The sequence below is a fragment of the Cricetulus griseus genome, chromosome 2 (genome assembly GCF_003668045.3).
Source record: "Cricetulus griseus strain 17A/GY chromosome 2, alternate assembly CriGri-PICRH-1.0, whole genome shotgun sequence".
Classification (NCBI taxonomy): domain Eukaryota; kingdom Metazoa; phylum Chordata; class Mammalia; order Rodentia; family Cricetidae; genus Cricetulus; species Cricetulus griseus.
In genome coordinates this window covers 273,690,150-273,708,564 of record NC_048595.1, presented here as the reverse complement: position 1 = coordinate 273,708,564, position 18,415 = coordinate 273,690,150, and the positions used below count along the sequence as shown (strand labels likewise).

General features: G+C 33.8%; 1 long non-coding RNA gene across 17 annotated transcripts in view; it reads left to right on the top strand.

Annotated features, from left to right (window-relative positions):
• Positions 1–18,415, top strand: part of LOC103163816 — a 117,135-nt gene that overhangs the window by 20,841 nt on the left and 77,879 nt on the right. For 13 of the 17 annotated variants that reach the window (XR_003482623.2, XR_003482628.2, XR_003482625.2 and 10 more), the window contains exons 3-5: positions 2,006–2,150; positions 3,939–4,137; positions 5,201–5,440. This is a non-coding gene — a long non-coding RNA (uncharacterized LOC103163816). Of the gene's footprint in view, positions 1–2,005; positions 2,151–3,938; positions 4,138–5,200; positions 5,441–7,073; positions 7,762–18,415 lie in introns of those variants that run through there. The other 4 variants (XR_004768467.1, XR_003482633.2, XR_003482634.2 and 1 more) reach the window with 3 other exon arrangements.

The following is an 18,415-nucleotide window of genomic DNA, read 5'->3' as shown; positions in this document are numbered from 1 at the left end:
CGAGTTTATTTCCTCTAGTTTGTCTTCAGCATCTGAGATTCTGTCTTCCATCTCTTGTATTCTATTGGTTATGCTTACATCTGTGGTTCCTGATTGTTTAATAAGCTTTTTCACTTCCAGCATTCCCTCAGTTTGTGTTTTCTTTATTGTCTCTAATTCAGTTTTCAGGTCCTGAACTGTTTCCTTCAGCTGTTTAATTGTATTTTCTCAGCTTTCCTTGATTTCTTGCATCTTTTGGTTTGTCTTTTCTTCCATTTCTCTGAAGGATTTTCGGATTTCCTCTCTTAGATTCTCTATCATTTCCATGAAGTTGTTTTTTATGGTTGCTCTCTTCTGCTTCTTCTGTGTTCCGATGTTCATGTCTTGCTGGTGTAGCATCCTAGGCTCTGGTGGTATCATATTGGTTTTCCTGTTGTTGGATGTGTTCATATATTGTCGACTTCCCATCTCTTGTTCCAGTGGGTTCTGTTGGTATCACTTCCTTTCCTGGTGTGTATAGGTCCGGTGTTCTCTTCAGGTGTGTGCAATTGACTTTGATACTCTAATGGGTTTCAAGTTGGGTGCAGGCAGGTCTGAGGCACTGGCTCTCCAGGTGGGTGAGAGCAGCACTGGCTCAGAGATGTCAGCAGACTCTGAGTTACTTGGTCCTCAGGGTTCGAGTCGTCCTGTCGAAGATTCCTGGGGAGGATTTGCCCGGATGGGCAGATAGAAGTTGGGCCCAAGTTAGGGGCCGAATCAGCTCACCTCTACACCCTCTGCACTGTGTGGGGGCCCCGGAATGGCCCAGCGATCTCAGCAGAGACAGCATCCTAGGGTCCTCAGGGACCGATTTAGTCTGCCTGCAGATCCTGGGGCCAGATTTGCCAGGGGAGGGCAGGCAGAAGTTGGGCCCAAGTTCCCAGAGGGGCTGAATCAGCTCACCTCTGGACTCCTTAGGTTTTTTAATGGCTTCATTTTTTAAATTCCACACCCATTTTCAAATAGTATGTCAGTTAACAGTAACAACTGAAATGCATAGTCATTGGAGCATTTCTATGTCAGCTAGAAAATTCACCAATTTTAATATAAATACAGATTGAAAGGAATCTACCAATAAAATTTACAAGTCCATGGTTTCTCTTAGAGGAATATGGCTGGTTATCATTTACTGTTCCACTCCATCAGAAATTGACTTAAATAGTGAAGTTAAGTGCTTAAAGAAGGAAAGTATTGAATAATTACAAGTTTAATTAGTAAAATATGTAAATATAAATCTTTCATATTCTAAAACTGTCAGCTCTCAACTAACTTAATCTCTTGATTGGGCTTAGAAATTAATTAGGCTGTAGTATTCCTTAGCAAGCTTCATTTGCACATTGATCTGCATTATGATGTATCTGGTGTTAAATATTATTTATGAGGAGGATAATATTTCCACAAGGATATATAAATGATGAATGTGTTAACATCTATGGTAGTGAAGAAATAACTTCATCCACTTAGGTATAAATTTCTGGGATACCCTTAATCTAAGTGTAGAGCTATCCATTGAAATGAAATGCTCAGAAGAAAGACTACTTCGGTGTCCTATTGTGCACCTTTCAAATTCCCTTTAATGTTATTTTCTGTAATTATGCAACAATAGGAAACGAATGCCAAATAACTAAAATATTAATACGAAGTTTATTCAAATTTTGACATGCAATGTTTTATTAATTTAAAAATTGAAGACAAGTAAGAACTATACACATATAGAAAGTGAATAGATAACTTTGGGGTATAGGCATATTCATACACATGCCAACATACAGGCATATATATGTAGATACATATATACATGTGCATATGCAACCTCTATTTGTATATATTTGGTAGTTATAAATCAAGTTAGTAATCTATGAATGCAGAGCTCATCACCATTATTATCTTGCTAACTTTAGCTTTCTGTTTTACTCCCTTCCCCCTATCTTTATCTTGATGTACAAATCCAGAACTACATCTAACCCTTCTTTCATGTGTCACACAGTGATTGACTGTCAGATACTCTTGAACAACATGTGGAGCTAAAATGTCTTAATAGGGATTTCGACCTATCTGCTACATACTGAGAACAAATAAGCCAAGGATATTAAACATAAAATATATTCAAGAAGACTGAAAGCTCCAAAAAGGTACGTAATATAATATAACCTAATGTGCCAACAATTTCATATGACTCCTAGGTCACCTTCCTTTTCTTTTGTCAAATAGATTTTTTTCATTAATATGCACTGATTGTGGTTTCCCCTTTCTTCACTCCTCCCAATTCCTCCTTGTCTTCACTCCCATAAGGATTAACCCAAATTCTGTCCTTCAGTAGAAAATAAACAGGTTCCTAAGTGATAATAAAATAAAGCAAGATAGAACAAAAGCCAACACATTGAAACAAAACAAAACAAACAGAAAGAAAGGAAAGGTCCAAAGTAAAGCACAAGAAACAGATATAGATGTAGAAATGTGATTTTTTTCCACACTCAGGAATCCCAATAATAAAATTAAACTGGAAGCTATACTGTAAATACAAAGAACCTATAGGGTAAAAAGACAGAAAAACAATGAGAATAAAAAACATAAAATGAAATTAAAATACAAATACAAACATGATAATAAATATACAGAAATCCCTGACAACATTATGAGACAGGGAACCTCCAAAGACACAGTTGAATTCCTTTTCTTTTGGCTATCTACTGCTCAGTATGGCTCCTGCCTGAAAAGTAGTTTGCTTCACCAGTGACAATCCCTGGGAAAAAAAAAAAAAAAAAAAAAAAAAAAAAAAAAAAAAAAAAACCTGAATTTTCATTTTCAAGTAGTTATTAATTGAAGCTAGCTTCTACTTTAGAGAAAAATGTATAGCATTTATAATTATTATTCTTTGTTAAACTATTAAGTATTCTTATCAGTCCCACTTCAAGAGGGTTTTTTTTTTAACCATAATTGTGTTGCTGCTTTCACATGTACTTGTATGTGCACATGGGTTTGTTTGTCAATATGTACACTGATCATTTCAAATTGCACTGTGGCCATTCTTTCAAAATAATATTTATAATTATGTTGTTTTTATTTAGCAGTACATATCAGTATTTTTCCATGTATTTCATGTTAGCATTTTCAAAGTCTTCACAACCAAGTTTTAAAAAAGTATGTTTGGTGGAACTGACCTTAATGCACTCATGTGGGTTAATTTTTATAGTATCAGAAGACATGATACAATTTTCCAAAGGAGAGAGGACACAAACAGTCCTATCTATCTATGATGCCTGTAAGCAACATAAATGACCAGCTTGGAGGGAGAGCCCTATTAGTATAATAGTGGTACATACATCTTGGCAGTAACCAAGAGCTCATTAATTGGAGTTAAGATCCAGCCAACAAGGGAGCTACAATGCCTGGCACTAGAAATCTAGATAACTGCTCAGTGCTTATAAATCATGAGCGTGAAAGGAGAATGTTGTAAATTTCATTTCATTTTATTTGGAATATACTAATACTTTTATAAACAAAATATATAACTTTTTCAAGCTTTTATATGTACATTGATCCTGTAGGTACTTTGTTCATATAATAAAATTATGATTATAGAGGTATACTTGTTGCAGTTTTGAATGACAGTTTTACTTTTGTTTGAAAGTTTATGCTGCAATACAATATCCAAATAAAACTCTCCTGAATGCTTAAAATAAATATTACTTCAATTATGTAAAATTTTAAATTGTTATTTACTGTTATTCTCTCTCTGTCACACACACACACACACACACACACACCTACCCACCCCCCCACACACACACACTACACACACACACACACACACACACACACACACACACACACACACACACACGTGCCTACCTGATATGTGATGTGTGTGTACATGATCTGTCAGAGGACTGCTTTCAGGAATTATGTTTTTCTTTCAGGGTTTGACTCAAGTCCTCTGGTTCAAGGTTTGAAGTCAAGTCCCCAGCCTTATGGAGAAAGCAGTTTTACACACTAATACATCCCATAAACTCTTATTTTAATAATATATAGAATATAGATTAAAATGCATAATTATATGACAATGTGCTAGTCGAAAGCATGTTTTATGACCAAAAGTTAGCCATGGCCTAAAATCTGGTAAGTTCATTATTCTAAAAGTTTCTGCTCTTTTATTCTATACATTTGGATTATACATATTTTGGAGGAAATAACTTTTCACAGTATCTAGTAAAAAATTAATTATCTTAGAAATTTGACATTTGATTTTATTTATTTTATCCTGGAGATATAACTCTATCTTTCTGTGTCTGTGTTCTCATCTGAAAACTAATAGCTTTCTGTTATTTGAAACCTTAGTTGGGTAATCTCTTTTATAATTGTGACTATAACTGAAATTATCCTGTAAAAATTCCAAATAAGCTTAGGCTCAAGATATAGATGAATAATTAAACTAATTTTGAAGATTTTTAATTATATAATCAAAATATTATTGTTTCCTTTTGTGGCATGAATGTGAAATATATAGTTTTGTGGTTAAATCAAAGCACCATTCTATGACAAAAAACAAATGATGATGTCTTAGTTAATTTTCTATTGTTGTGATAAAACATCATAACCAAGGCAACTTGTAGAAGAAAAGGTTTATCTGGTGCTATAGTTCCTGAGCACCAAAGGATGGTTGGGAAACGTGGCAGTAGGCAGCATGAGAGAGTTTACATCTCAAACCCAAACAAGGAGCAGGTAGCTCACTGGCAAAAGCCTGAAGATTTTCAAACCTCAAGCCTGCCCCTAGTGACACATTTCTTCCAGCTAGGTGAGACCTCCAAATTCTACCCAAAGAACTCCTTAACTGGAAACAAGATTTCAAACATCAAGACTCTGGGGGACACCCTTAATTAAATATAGAGACCTGTATTTTGTATATTTACTATATTTAATCTGTACAAAAATATTCAAAACTACTTATTGCTCTTTCTATCGTAGAGCTGAACAAATTGGTGGATACATTTCTGGGTTTGATTTGTAGCAGTAGACAGTCTATATGAATGTGAAAAAATGTTCCCGGTATTCGTTTTCCTTTAACTTTGTTTCTTCTTAGCAACTAATGGTTACAAGCCATTCTGATACCATAAATACAAAACCCACTTTGCCCTTGGCTAAAATTTCCATGGTCTTCATTATCTATTTTTATTCTTTCTAGTTAAATGAAAAAGTCAGAGCAATATCAGCTGCAATAGAGGTCACTGAGTACAGTCATCACAACTTCCTTTCTTTTATGTGGAATCTGAATGCCCTGTTTTATATTGAGCATTCATTATTTGCAACAAAGGAAAGAAGAGCAGACTGAGTCAAGCAGAGCATACATTTGCCAAGTATGAGATTTTATGGCATCTCGTAGACATGACATTCTCATTCCTAATCTCTTCATCAGTACCAGAAGGTATTATAAAACGAAATTTTCATTACACTAATAGAAATTGTTCTAGTGTTTACTTTTTCCCCTTTTTATTTGGAAACAATCATTTTACATATCAATCCCCCTGTTCCCTCTCCCTCTCATCCTCCCATATCCCCTAACACCCCTGCCCCAGCCAAACCCCCATCCCCTACCCAAGAACTGTGAGGCCTTCCATGGGGCATCAACAGTCTGTCACATCAGTTGGGGGAGTGCCTAAGCCCTCCTCTATACATCTGGGCTGAAATAGTATCCCGCCATGGGGAATGGGCTCTCAAAGTCCATTTGTGCTCTAGGGATAAATACTGGTTCCACTGTTAGAGGTCCCATAGCCTGCCCAGGCCTCCTAACTGGCACCCACATTGAGAGGGTTTGGTTCAGTCCAATGCTGGTTCCCCAGCTTTATGACTGGGGTCCTTGTGCTCTCATTAGGTCAGGTCAGCTTGTTCTGTAGGTTTTTCCAGCATAGCCTTGACTGATTTGCTTATCCCCCCTCCCTCTACAACTGGATTCCAGGAGTGTGGCTCAGTGCTTAGGTGAGGGTGCCTGATTTTGCTTCCATCAGCTACTGGATGAAGGCTTTAGGATGGCATTTAGGGTAGTCATTATTCTCATTACAGGGGAAGGGCATTTAAGGTAGCCTCTCCACTATTGCATAGGGTACTAGTTGGGGTCATCCTTGTGGATCTCTGTACAATTCCCTAGTGCCAAATTTCTCTTTAAACCTAATTTCTCTTTAAACCTATATTGGCTCCCTCTACTGATTTGTCTATTTTCTTGTTCTCCTCTATTCCTTTCCCAGCTCAATCTTCCTGATCTCTCTTGTTCTCCTCCCATCTCCTCTTCTCCCCTCCTCTTTCTTCTACCTCAGGGGTTGTTGAATTTTTCTGCTTCACTGGGGAACTGTGTATGTCTCTCTTACAGCCCTCGTTTCCTTGCTTCTCTGGAGGTGTGGAATGTAGACTGGTAATCCTTTGCTCTATGTCTAATAGCCATATATGAGTGAGTACATAACCATGTTTATCTTTCTGTGATTGTGTTAACTCACTTAGAATGGTTTCTTCGAGTTCTATCCACTTGCCTGCAGATTTCGTTGTTTGTTTTTCCCTGCTGAGTAGTACTCCATTGTGTAAATGTACCACATTTTCTGTATCCATTCTTCCCATTTTTACTATGTTGATCCTACTTATCCAAGAGCATGGGAGATCTCCCAATTTTCTGGTATCTTCTTTAATCTCTTTCTTTAATGACTCCAAGTTCTTGTCATACAGGTTTTTAAACTGTTTAGCTAGTTACCCCAGGATATTTTATGTTTTTTGTGGCTATTGCAGAGGGTGATGTTTCTCTGATTTCTTTCTCAGCCCCTTTATTGTCTATATGTATATAGTAGGGCTACTGGGTTTTTTGTTTTGTTTTTTGTTTGTTTGTTTTCTTTTTTTCTAGTTAATCTTGTGTTCTGCCATTTTGCTGAAGGTGTTTATCAGCTGTAGGAGTTTCCTGGTAGAATTCTTCAGGTCACTTATGTAAACTATCATATCAACTGAAAATAGTGACAGTTTGACTTCTTCCCTTCCAATTTGTATCCCCTTGATCTCCTTTTGTTGTCTTGTTGCTCTAGCTAGAACTTCAAGTACAATATTGAAGAGATATGGAGAGAGTGGACAACCTTGTCTTCAGTGTCATGGTTATTTTGTAAGAAACATAACACTCATTTTAAGTTTGTAAATATAATTACAAAACATGTGTGTTCTGGTATTTAATTTAGAATTTATCTATAGAAACTAACATATTCCACATAATGAAATTTATTTTGTAACAAACACTGTTGTCAAATTTAATACTATTTTATTCTGATAATTTCTGTCTTACTTTCCCATCTATCCAGGAGTTGTCATCTTACTCATTGTTTTGTATCTCTTATTTTGAAGAAATCAAATATACATAATAAAAATTTTACTATTTTGTTCATAAAAATTGATTTAACTGCTTTTTCAGCCTTTTTATTAGTTTAAAATGACTTATATTCGTATATATTGTATTTATTCCACACAATGAGTGAAAATATGTTTTACTGTCTATTAGATTTTATAAATTAAAATGTACTCATGAACACATATTTTTTTAAGAAATGAACCTTGCCATTTGTGTTAAGTTGTATCTTTAAATTATGTATCTCTTGAATTATCCAGATAAAAAATACCCTAAACCTATTATATGGCAATATTTTCAGATTATTTATAGCACCCAGTTCAAAACCCAGGTAGATCACTATGTGGATGATCATTGAATAAAGTATTCCAAATTCATTCCTGTTTTTATAAAGTTTAAAAGACTACTTTTTATTGCAAGTTTGACAGAAGTTTGGCAAACAAATATGAACAATGAAAAAATAATGTTACCTGCAATGCTATACATATAAACACATAAAATATCAAAATATTCATTGCACCTAGTGAATCATATGCAGATACATGTATACATATAAAATACACATATACAAAATAACCATTTACTTAATAGTAGGCGTTACTAAGCCCTGTTTAAATCTATACAGTCTGAAGGCAAGGCTTCTGAGGAATATTCCTAAATCAACATACATCTCTTTATCTATAAAATTGAACCACACTAATGTTTACTTCACTGGTTTTAGATTCATATCAAATAAATTATTCCTTATATAATAAAATATTGTTGACAAATCTCCTATGGCTAAATATCAGAAGTTGTTAGTGAGCAAATGTCAGCTAATATTTATATATCTGGCTTTTAAAGTCAAACACATTAAAATAGTGCCAAAACATGAATTTAGGAAATGGATTTAGCAGGTTTATGTCTTTGGAGGTTACACATATTACAAATGTACTGAAATTTACATTTCAAATGCTCAGTGATTTATCACATCATATAACTTATTTAAACTGAAATTTGTTTAGTTTTTCTCTAATATTCACAACACATATGCTATTTAAAGAATAAATGTAGCTATTATTGATTAAGCTGTAAAATAATTTATATAAGGGGAACTTTTATATTATTTTGGCTAGTGTAAACATTGTGGCAGTAAATGATACATAATATGAGTGTGTATGAAATATAGAGGTGTTCAAAGATTGTAGATAAAAGTCTATCACCATTCTGTGTTTTTTAAAATTAATGAATTGATTAACCTTGTTAATGCATTTTGGTAAATGTTGAATTTATTACAGTGTAATTTTTAAAGACTAATTTTAATTTTAATTATGTATGTGTGTGTATTTGTACATGTGTCGATGGGTCTGTGTGTGGGTGTGTGCATATGAGTAAAGATGTCTGGGGAGGCCAGAAGAGAGCTATGAATACCCTTAATTCATAGTTATACTCAATTACCAGCCATCTGAGGAACTGAAATAAGGTCCTTCACAAAAACAATGTGTGCTCTTACCCACTGAGCAATCTTTCTAGCCCCTTGAAATATAACTAGTTAGAAACATTAAAAGGAATCACTAAGTGATCTGATCATCTAAGGACATCATGAAGTGTAGAACATCTTTACTGGGAACTATATTATTAAACTTACATGATATCAAACATGTATTAGTTTCATTTTGTATTATTATATTAACTGTTTCTCCTTAATTCTCTTTAATGGTATAAACACCAACCTGATTTAGAAAGCAAAAGCACAGAATTTGAATATATTAGTTTGTTTAGGCTGGTAGCAAAGTACCACTATCTAAGTAGCTAAAGAAAATAAACAAAAGAAAGTTATTTGCCATTATCCTTGGCATAAAAACCCTGACCAAGGTCAATTTGCTGCCTGAAAAGAGGTGTCCTTGCTGTTTCTGTGAAATGAAAGAGATGGTGAAATTCTGGGCCTCTGCAGGGATACTAACTTTATTCATGATTTCTCTGCTGCCATGAACTATTATTGCCCAAAGTCCCACCTCCAGTTCTGATGTCATCATATAGATGTAGTTGAAAATGAGAATTTTAGGGAAGTATAACCTCACCAGCTAATGCTTATTTTAATCAGTCACACTATACATATTTAAGATTTAGAACAAGAAAAACATTAGGAAATCTGCTTTATACACTCATTTAGAGATTTCCTTTTGCAGTGAGAAAAATAGAGTTTTCAGCACATGAGTATACCAAGAAATAGCTATTTCTAGAGATTTTACTCATGTTAAATAATAGCCAACTCTTTATTCAAGGAAAGTCTGTTTTTCTTTGCAATAAACATGAGAGGTTTATTTTATCTCTCCAATTTGTGGATTGAGAAACTGGTAACTCAACTATTTAACCATACAAGAAAGATTAAATTTGCTTTTCTTTGGATATCATTGAAAGTATATAATGTAGATTTGTAGCAAATAAATTAATGTACAATAATTTTATGCAGTGGTATGCCATTTTTGCTTCAGTGGTGGTAAGTGTTGTTAATTGTGCACTCACATATAGATAATTGTATGTTTATATATGTAAACTATATATATATATGTGTGTGTGTGTGTGTGTGTGTGTGTGTGCGCGTGTGCGTGTGCGTGTGTGCGTGTGCGTGTGTGTGTGTGTGTGTGTGTGTGTGTGTGTGTGTGTGTGTGTGTGTGTTTGTGTTATAAACAAGCATTCTATGAGGGACATTCTAGATATATGCTTTGTGAGATAAGAGTATATAACTTACGTGAATAGGTTTAATGCCCAATCACAGCACAGAAGTGTAACAACAAAGTTTAGGTTCCTCTAACAAAAGAGAGACAACTAAAATGAAAGAATTGGAGAAGCAGGTAATGGGATTAAAAAGTTAGACAGATGCTACAAAAAGGCATGGACATATAAGCTAAGATCAAGCACTTACATTTAATTCCAAAATAAATAAGAAGCAATTAAATGATTTTAAACAAAATAAACATTATCGTTGACTATGTCTTTTGACAACAATTCTGCTTCTATGAGAAAAGTACATCATAGTTCATAGAGGATAAATCTAGATGATATTTAAAAGTCCTTTCAAATATGCAAAATGTAAATATTATAACTTGGAGATATAAGAACACAGAAAGAGGTAGACAAACTAAAGGCCTGTTTTGGTGTGTGTAAATCTATATACTGCATATTTAACTTGAAAAAATAATCTCAAATAAAGAAAATATATTTGGCCTAGATAAATGATCCAATACTAACATTATATATCAATTTAAGGAAAATAGAGGCAAATGAATCAAGAGAGTGTAAAAATACAAGGGAAGTAAAATAATTTACTCTCAAAGATTCATAAGGGACTCCTGTAATCAGTAGGGATGCAGGAATAATTTGATATTATCAAAGTAAAATCAATTAATCATACATTGTTAATAATGTAATAGGATTTTACTTGGGCCATTTATGTAATAGTGAGACTTTGTCTCAATAACCAAAACAAAATTTTATCAACAAAAGTAACTTTACATTCTAGTAACAATAGAGAAAGCTTCTAAACACCCTGCCTGGAGCTTTAAAAAGCCATTTTTAAGTCTTTCCATTGACTTCTTTGTTTAGTACGGATTAATTGCAATAAACACAATTTACACTGTAAAATCCCTACATATTGGAGCTAATTATGACATTTTCTTTCCTACAAGGCAAACTAACCACCTAAATAGGAGATGTGAAAATTGTTTCCATTTTACTTGGATTGTTTGTTTTCTAGATGTTTAGTTTTGTGAGTTATTTATATGTTCTAAAGAATAATTGTCTGTGAGATATCTCTCTTCTTTTTTTTTTTTTTTTTGGTTTTTCAAGACAGGGTTTCTCTGTGTAGCTTTGGAGCCTATTCTGGCACTTGCTCTTTAGGGCAGGCTGACCTTGAACTCACAGAGATCCACCTACCTCTGCCTCCTGAGTGCTGAGATTAAAGGCGTGCACCACCAACGCCCAGCGAGACATCTCTTTTCTAATATAGTTTTTTTTTTTTTTCTATTCTGTATTAGGTCTCTTCACCTAATTGACAGTTTCTTCTGCTTCACAGATGCCTTTTAATTTCATGAAGTCTTGTTTGTCAATACAAACCTTATTCTATGGGTTACCAGAGTCCTATATAAAGTTCTTACCTATGACTACATCTTACCTATGACTACATCCCAACTTTTTACTGTAGTAACATCAGCATGTAATTTATTTTGATGTGGTTCTAGATTTATTTATAGTTAAGTTTTGTGTGAATAAGAGATAAGAATCTAGTTTCATTCCGTAGATATCCTCTTTAACCAGTGCCAGTTCTTAAGACCTGTGTGTTTTTTAAGCATCTTTGTCAAAAGTAGGTATCTACAGTCCAGGGATGATACCTGATCCCTCTCTTTTGTTTTTCTGGTATACACTTCTGCTTTGTGCTGGGGCCATGCTATTTTCATCACTATGTTTCTATAGTATATTTGAAATTGGGTGTGATGATTCTCCCCACAGTATTATTGCCCAGAATTGTTTTGGTATACTTCCATATACATTTTAGAGCTATTCTTTACATTGTATGAGGAATGACCACAGAATTTTAATTGGAACTTCATCAAATCTTTTGAATATTTTTAGTGGCCATTTTATCAATTTATAAACTGTTCTGATACATGGAAAATACATAACCAAATTATAAATGGACTATAGAATTAAACAGAAAGTTATCAAAAGAAAAAAATTTAAAGTGATTACTGATCACTTTACAATGCATTTGACACCATTGGCTGTCACAGAAATGAAGAATAAAACCACTTCAGATATCACCTCTCTTCATTTAGAATGGGCATCAGCAGAACAACATTACAACAAATGTTGACAAGGAAGAAGGTAATGTGGAGGTGAAATATTTATTCATGGAAAGGATCATAAGGGAGACAATGGGAGAGATAGAAGGATTAAACATATCAGAAACTATGGAATAATCAATGTGGAAACCTACTATCTTGCAAACCAATTTAAAAATAATGATAAAAATGACTTTGAAACAGATGTGATACCTTGCATGGCAAGATTATAGACTTAGAAACAGTTGGCTACTGGATGGAGAGTCCAGTGAAGGTTTATAATACCCCAGGAGCTGCTTGGCTTCAAAGGCTATGAAGACTGCAAAGGTATACAAACTTTTGCCATTCTTCCTAGCCACACAACAGGATTAGATAATAAGACCCTATTGCTGAAAACACCCATAATTTGGTTGTAAGACATAATAATCTGTTTGGAAAAAGCCAGGAAATTTCATGACTGTCTAGCTTTTATACAGCTAAGATGTGCTATACAGGTCATCAATGGTCTTTGTGACTCAGGTCTAACCCCTGCAAGTCAGAATGTTTCATAAGTTGTGACTACCTGTGCAATAAATGCTTGTCCATTATGGGAGTAACCAATTGCTCTGTGGTTGTACTCAATAAGAGGCATCCATGACTAGTTCCATGACCCAGTCAGAGACACATGGTTCTGTAGGTCTTGAGCCTGAAGGGAACTTATTACTGTTACTTATCTAAACTGAAATAGAACCATCAAACTACCTTCTAAATATCTAGGGTTTTATTATTAATTTATAAATTACTTAGATTGAAATAACAGGGCATAAATGATATCACCTGAATCATTTTTAAATTATTGAGAATTGGTTTAGTGCTCCACTCTATACATTTGCACATACATAGCTAAACAACCATTTACATAAAGATATGATTTAAGATGAAATAATCTAAGTGGTAAAGATAATGTAATGATATCGTTAGCTGTCATTTATTGACCTGTTACACTTTTGTTAAAGCAATTTCCAAAATATGTTACTACATATATAAAAAAATATTAGAACATAAGCAGAATAGAAAAGACCCAACTTGTGAATAGTTCATCTCCTTTGTGTAACAAAAGGTAAAACTATTAGAATGAACTTGTATTACTTAGAATACACGTACAGAAATTGCAGAACTACATTTAAAGTAATGGCAGTGCTTACCTGTGTGGTTATCAAAACAAACCAACCAACAAACAAACACTCTATTTACTTTTTAAAAATGTTTATTTTATTCTTTGGCAAATTGCAGATATACATTAATTAATACTGAACACTTTCATCCTCAAACTCTTACAGACCCTATTATCCCTGTTTCCCCTGTCTCTCCCTTAAAAACCTTTCTCAAATTCCTATCTTTAGTTTTTTTGTTCTTTTTTTGTGATCACCTATGTGAATCTAGGTCCATCTGGGTAACCCTGTCATTGGAGTTACACGTCAGAGCTTGGTAGTATCAGCGGTGGTCTAATCAAACTCCAATGATATAAACAATTAATGAGCTAGATATGCTCCCTGGTGCAACACTAACACAACTGTTGTGGGGGTAATCAAGTCTCCCTGGTCAGATTTGGGGAGCACTCCACCTGAGGGAATCTCTGACAGTTACTGAAAGCCCAGTTAACATTTTACAGCTGGAAGGTCATAGACACAAAGGAGAATTTGATACTTTTATCTGATTAAACTTACCAGAATCTGCCAGTAGCCAATATTTCTGTAGTAAGGAGCAGGGCCCTGTCAGGGCTTCCCATTATATAACAACTTTAGACAGAGCAAGTGTTCAGGCTCACTGCAGGCAACTACTCTTGTTTTGAATTCATGATTTCAATGTTATCTGAACATTAAAATACTTAGTGTTCCATTTATTCCTGAGCCCTCGAGTATTACTTACTCTCAGCACTGTGGGCAGTCATGAATCTCAGCATTAACCACTATTCACTGCAGAAAGAGGCTCTCTGATTAAGGAAGGCTGAGGGTAGCATTTCTCTATGCATATAAACAAAGATATATAGAAGACAGTTTTATTCTATGGTCAGTTCAGTCAGAAAAAAGCATTAAATTTCCCCATGTGTCTATGACAATTCAGTCATTACTGGGCTTACAGTGTCACAGATTCCCACATGTGGAGTGCTCTTCAAACCTGACCAGGGAGCACTTGATTCCCCCCACAACAGTAGTGTCACTGTTGCAAGGGGGAGCACATCTAGCTTACTAATTATTTTTGTCATTGGAGGTGGGTTAGACTACTAACATCTTTTTTTCTCTAGCTGCTTGTATTTATACTTGTAGACAACATCTTTTATCAGCCCTAATTAGCAAGGTCTCTGTAGTGGATAGGAATAAATAGTAGAAATTATTAGCTGCCCGAGTTGTAAAGAATAAATAGGGGTGAAGCTTAGTCTTAGCAAAACAGTTTACCATTTTCTCTAAATTTCTGAAAACATTACAAAAGGGATAGTAAAACAGAGTCGAAAGAATGGCCATGGAATACCACATTCTAGGCATGACATAGATACTACAATCATGAACTCAGAACTGTCATTACTGGGACTAGGCTTGACAAGACTGGTTCTGTCACCAGTCAACCATGGATAGTAAATATACTTCCCTGCTGTAATATTAACTACTTGAACATTCTGGGATGGGAAATTCATAGTCTTCAGTTGTATATTCACAGATGAGACAAGAGGGCTCCAGTGGATATGTCTAAAGGCAGGTCAGACAGACAACCTTTGTTAAAATCAAGGGTCATATAATCCTTATAAAGTTTTTCATGTGTATATGAGACCATTAAAGAACAAATTTAATATAAATCTCCAATTCAGTTTGAATTTATGTATATTCACCAAAAGAAAGTCTAGCACCTCACTCCCCAGGTGGCTCACTGAACTGCATGATCAAAATCACTCACCCAGATTCAGGATACAGAGTGAAAAAGATCTCTTTAAATGATTTGGCATGTGTCACCCAGAACTGAGCAGTGCTGATCATAAACACACATCCCTCAATACCATAAAATCTAACACTGAAATCCTATGAGATCAAAATCTCTAAAGTATAAAATTTCTAAAGATCAGAGTATCAAAAGTTACAATCTTGAGAACTTAATCTTATAATCCTAAGAGTCCAAATCTAAAAAAACCAAACTGCACATTTTTAAAAAGTTGCATACGGTGTAGAAAGCCAAATCCTGTGGGAAGGATTACTGTGTTTTCAAATGTGCAAAATTCTTCAGTCTCATGCTACTTCTGCTCCTTCATGCAGAAGAACATGTCTCACTTCAAAAAAAAAAAAAATCTTATGCAAGAACAAAAACAAATGGGCAAGCTCAGTGACCTTCTGAACCAAATTCTTGCTGATGAGGATATTTGGCCAGAGTTTTCAAACACAATATCTAGTGAAACGTGAAATTTTCTCAGTTGTAAACTTGAGTGTGGAAGAAAGTCTATTCATGACACTAAAAAAAAAGTATAAAATGCATAACATATTGTGCCTTAAATAATGGGAGGTACTTTTAAAATTGTCGCCAGCATTATTCTTAATTGAATAGACAAAATGAATATCATGTTTTAATCTAAAACAGAAAAGACATAATAAATACTTGAAATCGGTGGGGTGCTGAAAATTTAGTGGAATAACTGAACCACAATGTCATATATGAAATTAGGTCTTAAAGCTTCTCGAGGTAGATTTAAAAGCATAAGCAGTATTTTTATTTATTCAAATTAGCCTAATAAATTTGTTAAAAATTTCAAAACTAAAATTGCCTACATTATGACAATGCTGAATAAATAAGTAAATAAATAAATAAATAAATAAATAAATAAACACATAGCCATTTGTACTTATTGAGTAGGTATAAGTCTATATTCCCAGAAATTACAAGGCCAACCAGGATTATATAATAAGATTCTGACTCAAAAGTCAGTAAATATCAAATGAAAACAAATTTCTGTCTTCTAGTTCATTCCTTTTACCTTATGAAATTCAAAGATAAATAAAATGAATTAAAGTCATATTGGCCTGAAGAAGGCAGCTAAATAGCTGATTTGTGAAAAAAAAAAGATTATGTGTACACTTGAAGACATCCGCATAATGCTGTATTATTTCTAAAATTTTCAATGTTTGTGTGTGTGTGTGTGTGTGTGTGTGTGTGTGTGTGTGTGTGTGGTGTACATATGTGTGTGCCATGGCACTTGTAGAAATCAGAAGAGATCCTGAAGGAGTCACTTATATACTTCCACAACATGAGTTACAGAGATCAAACTCAGGCCATTAGATTTTTGTGGCAAGTGTCTTTACTTTTTGAGCAATCTCACTACCCTGCACTGCTATTTTTATTTATAGTATTAGACAGTATTATCATTATTATATGTTTATCAGTATATTTCTGACAAATTTTGCTTAAAAGTGCTAGTAGAATGTATTCCATAAAGCTAAAATAAACCTACTACATAGAGCATATAAAATATTAATTCATAATGTTGATATGTTAATCAAATAATAGGCAAATGTCAAATAGAGCAGGACCCAGTGAAGGACTTGTAGCTCAGTGGTAGAGCACTAACATAACATTTGCAATGCACTGATTTGGATCTCCAGTCCTGGAAAAGTAAAATAAAATAAAACAGCACCAAATAGAATATAAACATTAAGTCATAGATACTCTGTGGCTCAATGAAAAAGACTTAATGTAGATAACAGTGAAATAGTACTGGACCCTGTGTAGTATCTAATTGTCTTCCCTAAAAGTCCAGAGAATTCTAGTAGAATTTTCTATTTTCTAGCATTGTTTTCTACCTTTTCTTTTCCTTTGTTTTCCAATTTGCTGGGTCTTTTAAAAATTCATTTCTAAATACCAGGATTATATTGTATTATTTCATGATCTATATTTTACTTTATATTATCTCCAGTATCACAAGTAAAATGCTTGTGATAATTTACATAGAGCTTTAATTTTCAGAAAAACTATGTACTTAGTCTTTTATGTATTTCTTTTAGGACAGTTTTGTCTCTCTCTATGTATTATACTTGGTCCACTATTATTTCTACAATTGACAGCTTATGCTTATAAGTACAGATATTGTTATTATCCATTTCAATGGACAAAGAGACTTAATAAAGTGTTCTGAGCTGTTTTTATATGTTTTGTACATGAATGGCCTGCTAATATACACATTCATGTATTTAATTTATTTATCAACAATGTTAAAAGAATTTGGGGTGTTTAAATTATACAGATTATGTTTTGGGTTGTTTCAAAAGATGAGAATATGATGCTTAGAACTTGCGTTTCAGTAAACTAAAGAAAATTTAAGGAATCATAGTAAACATTATGACATCTGTGTGCCCTTGGCTCACCAAAGGGCTTTGCTCTTTCTTTAATTGACCATCGCAGAGATCATCACATGGCAATGTATCAGGGATACTTTATAGAAATCTTTAACACAGTATAAAAAGAATTGACTGACACTACTAGAAAAAAAAGCAATTCTTTTAAGTAATGTTAACATGCTGCATTTGAAATTTATGGCAGTTATTAATTTTTAAAAATTGTTTATGACTATATTTGCTGACAGCATACACACAGATACACATGTATCTGTGGGTCAAGAAAAGAGATAAAAGTATATTTTAAAATTATATTTGTGCATTAATTTAGTTGTAAAACTTGATTGCATGAAAAAAATCTAAGGCAAAGAAATTTTGTCATTTCATTGAAGGCAGTTTAAGCAAGCAGGGTGATTATAAATTAGGGTATCAATCTTAAGTCTTAAGTGACCTCAATATCTATTAACTCTGACTGTAAAGTTCAGAACAATTTTCACTCTCTTTGAATGCAGGGGATATTTTCACAATGATGAGTTACCATAAAAATATTGTTCAAACATACCAGGAATATTTCACATTCAAATCATAATAACAGATATCATTATTTTTGATGTACGGTAATCATTATACTCTCTACAGAGTTATATAATGTTGAAGTCATTCCCTTTGAAATCAGGAAGAATATGACAAGTCATTTTGTATTCTATAAATACAATAAATAAGAAAATAAATAGAATAAATAAACACCAGACAGGCATTAAAAATAATTTGTCATCTATGAAGAAGAAAAGCAATCATGGACTCTGAGAGGATCTGCACATGCATTATTAAGATTAATAATGCGTTTCTACAAAGTGTGGCAT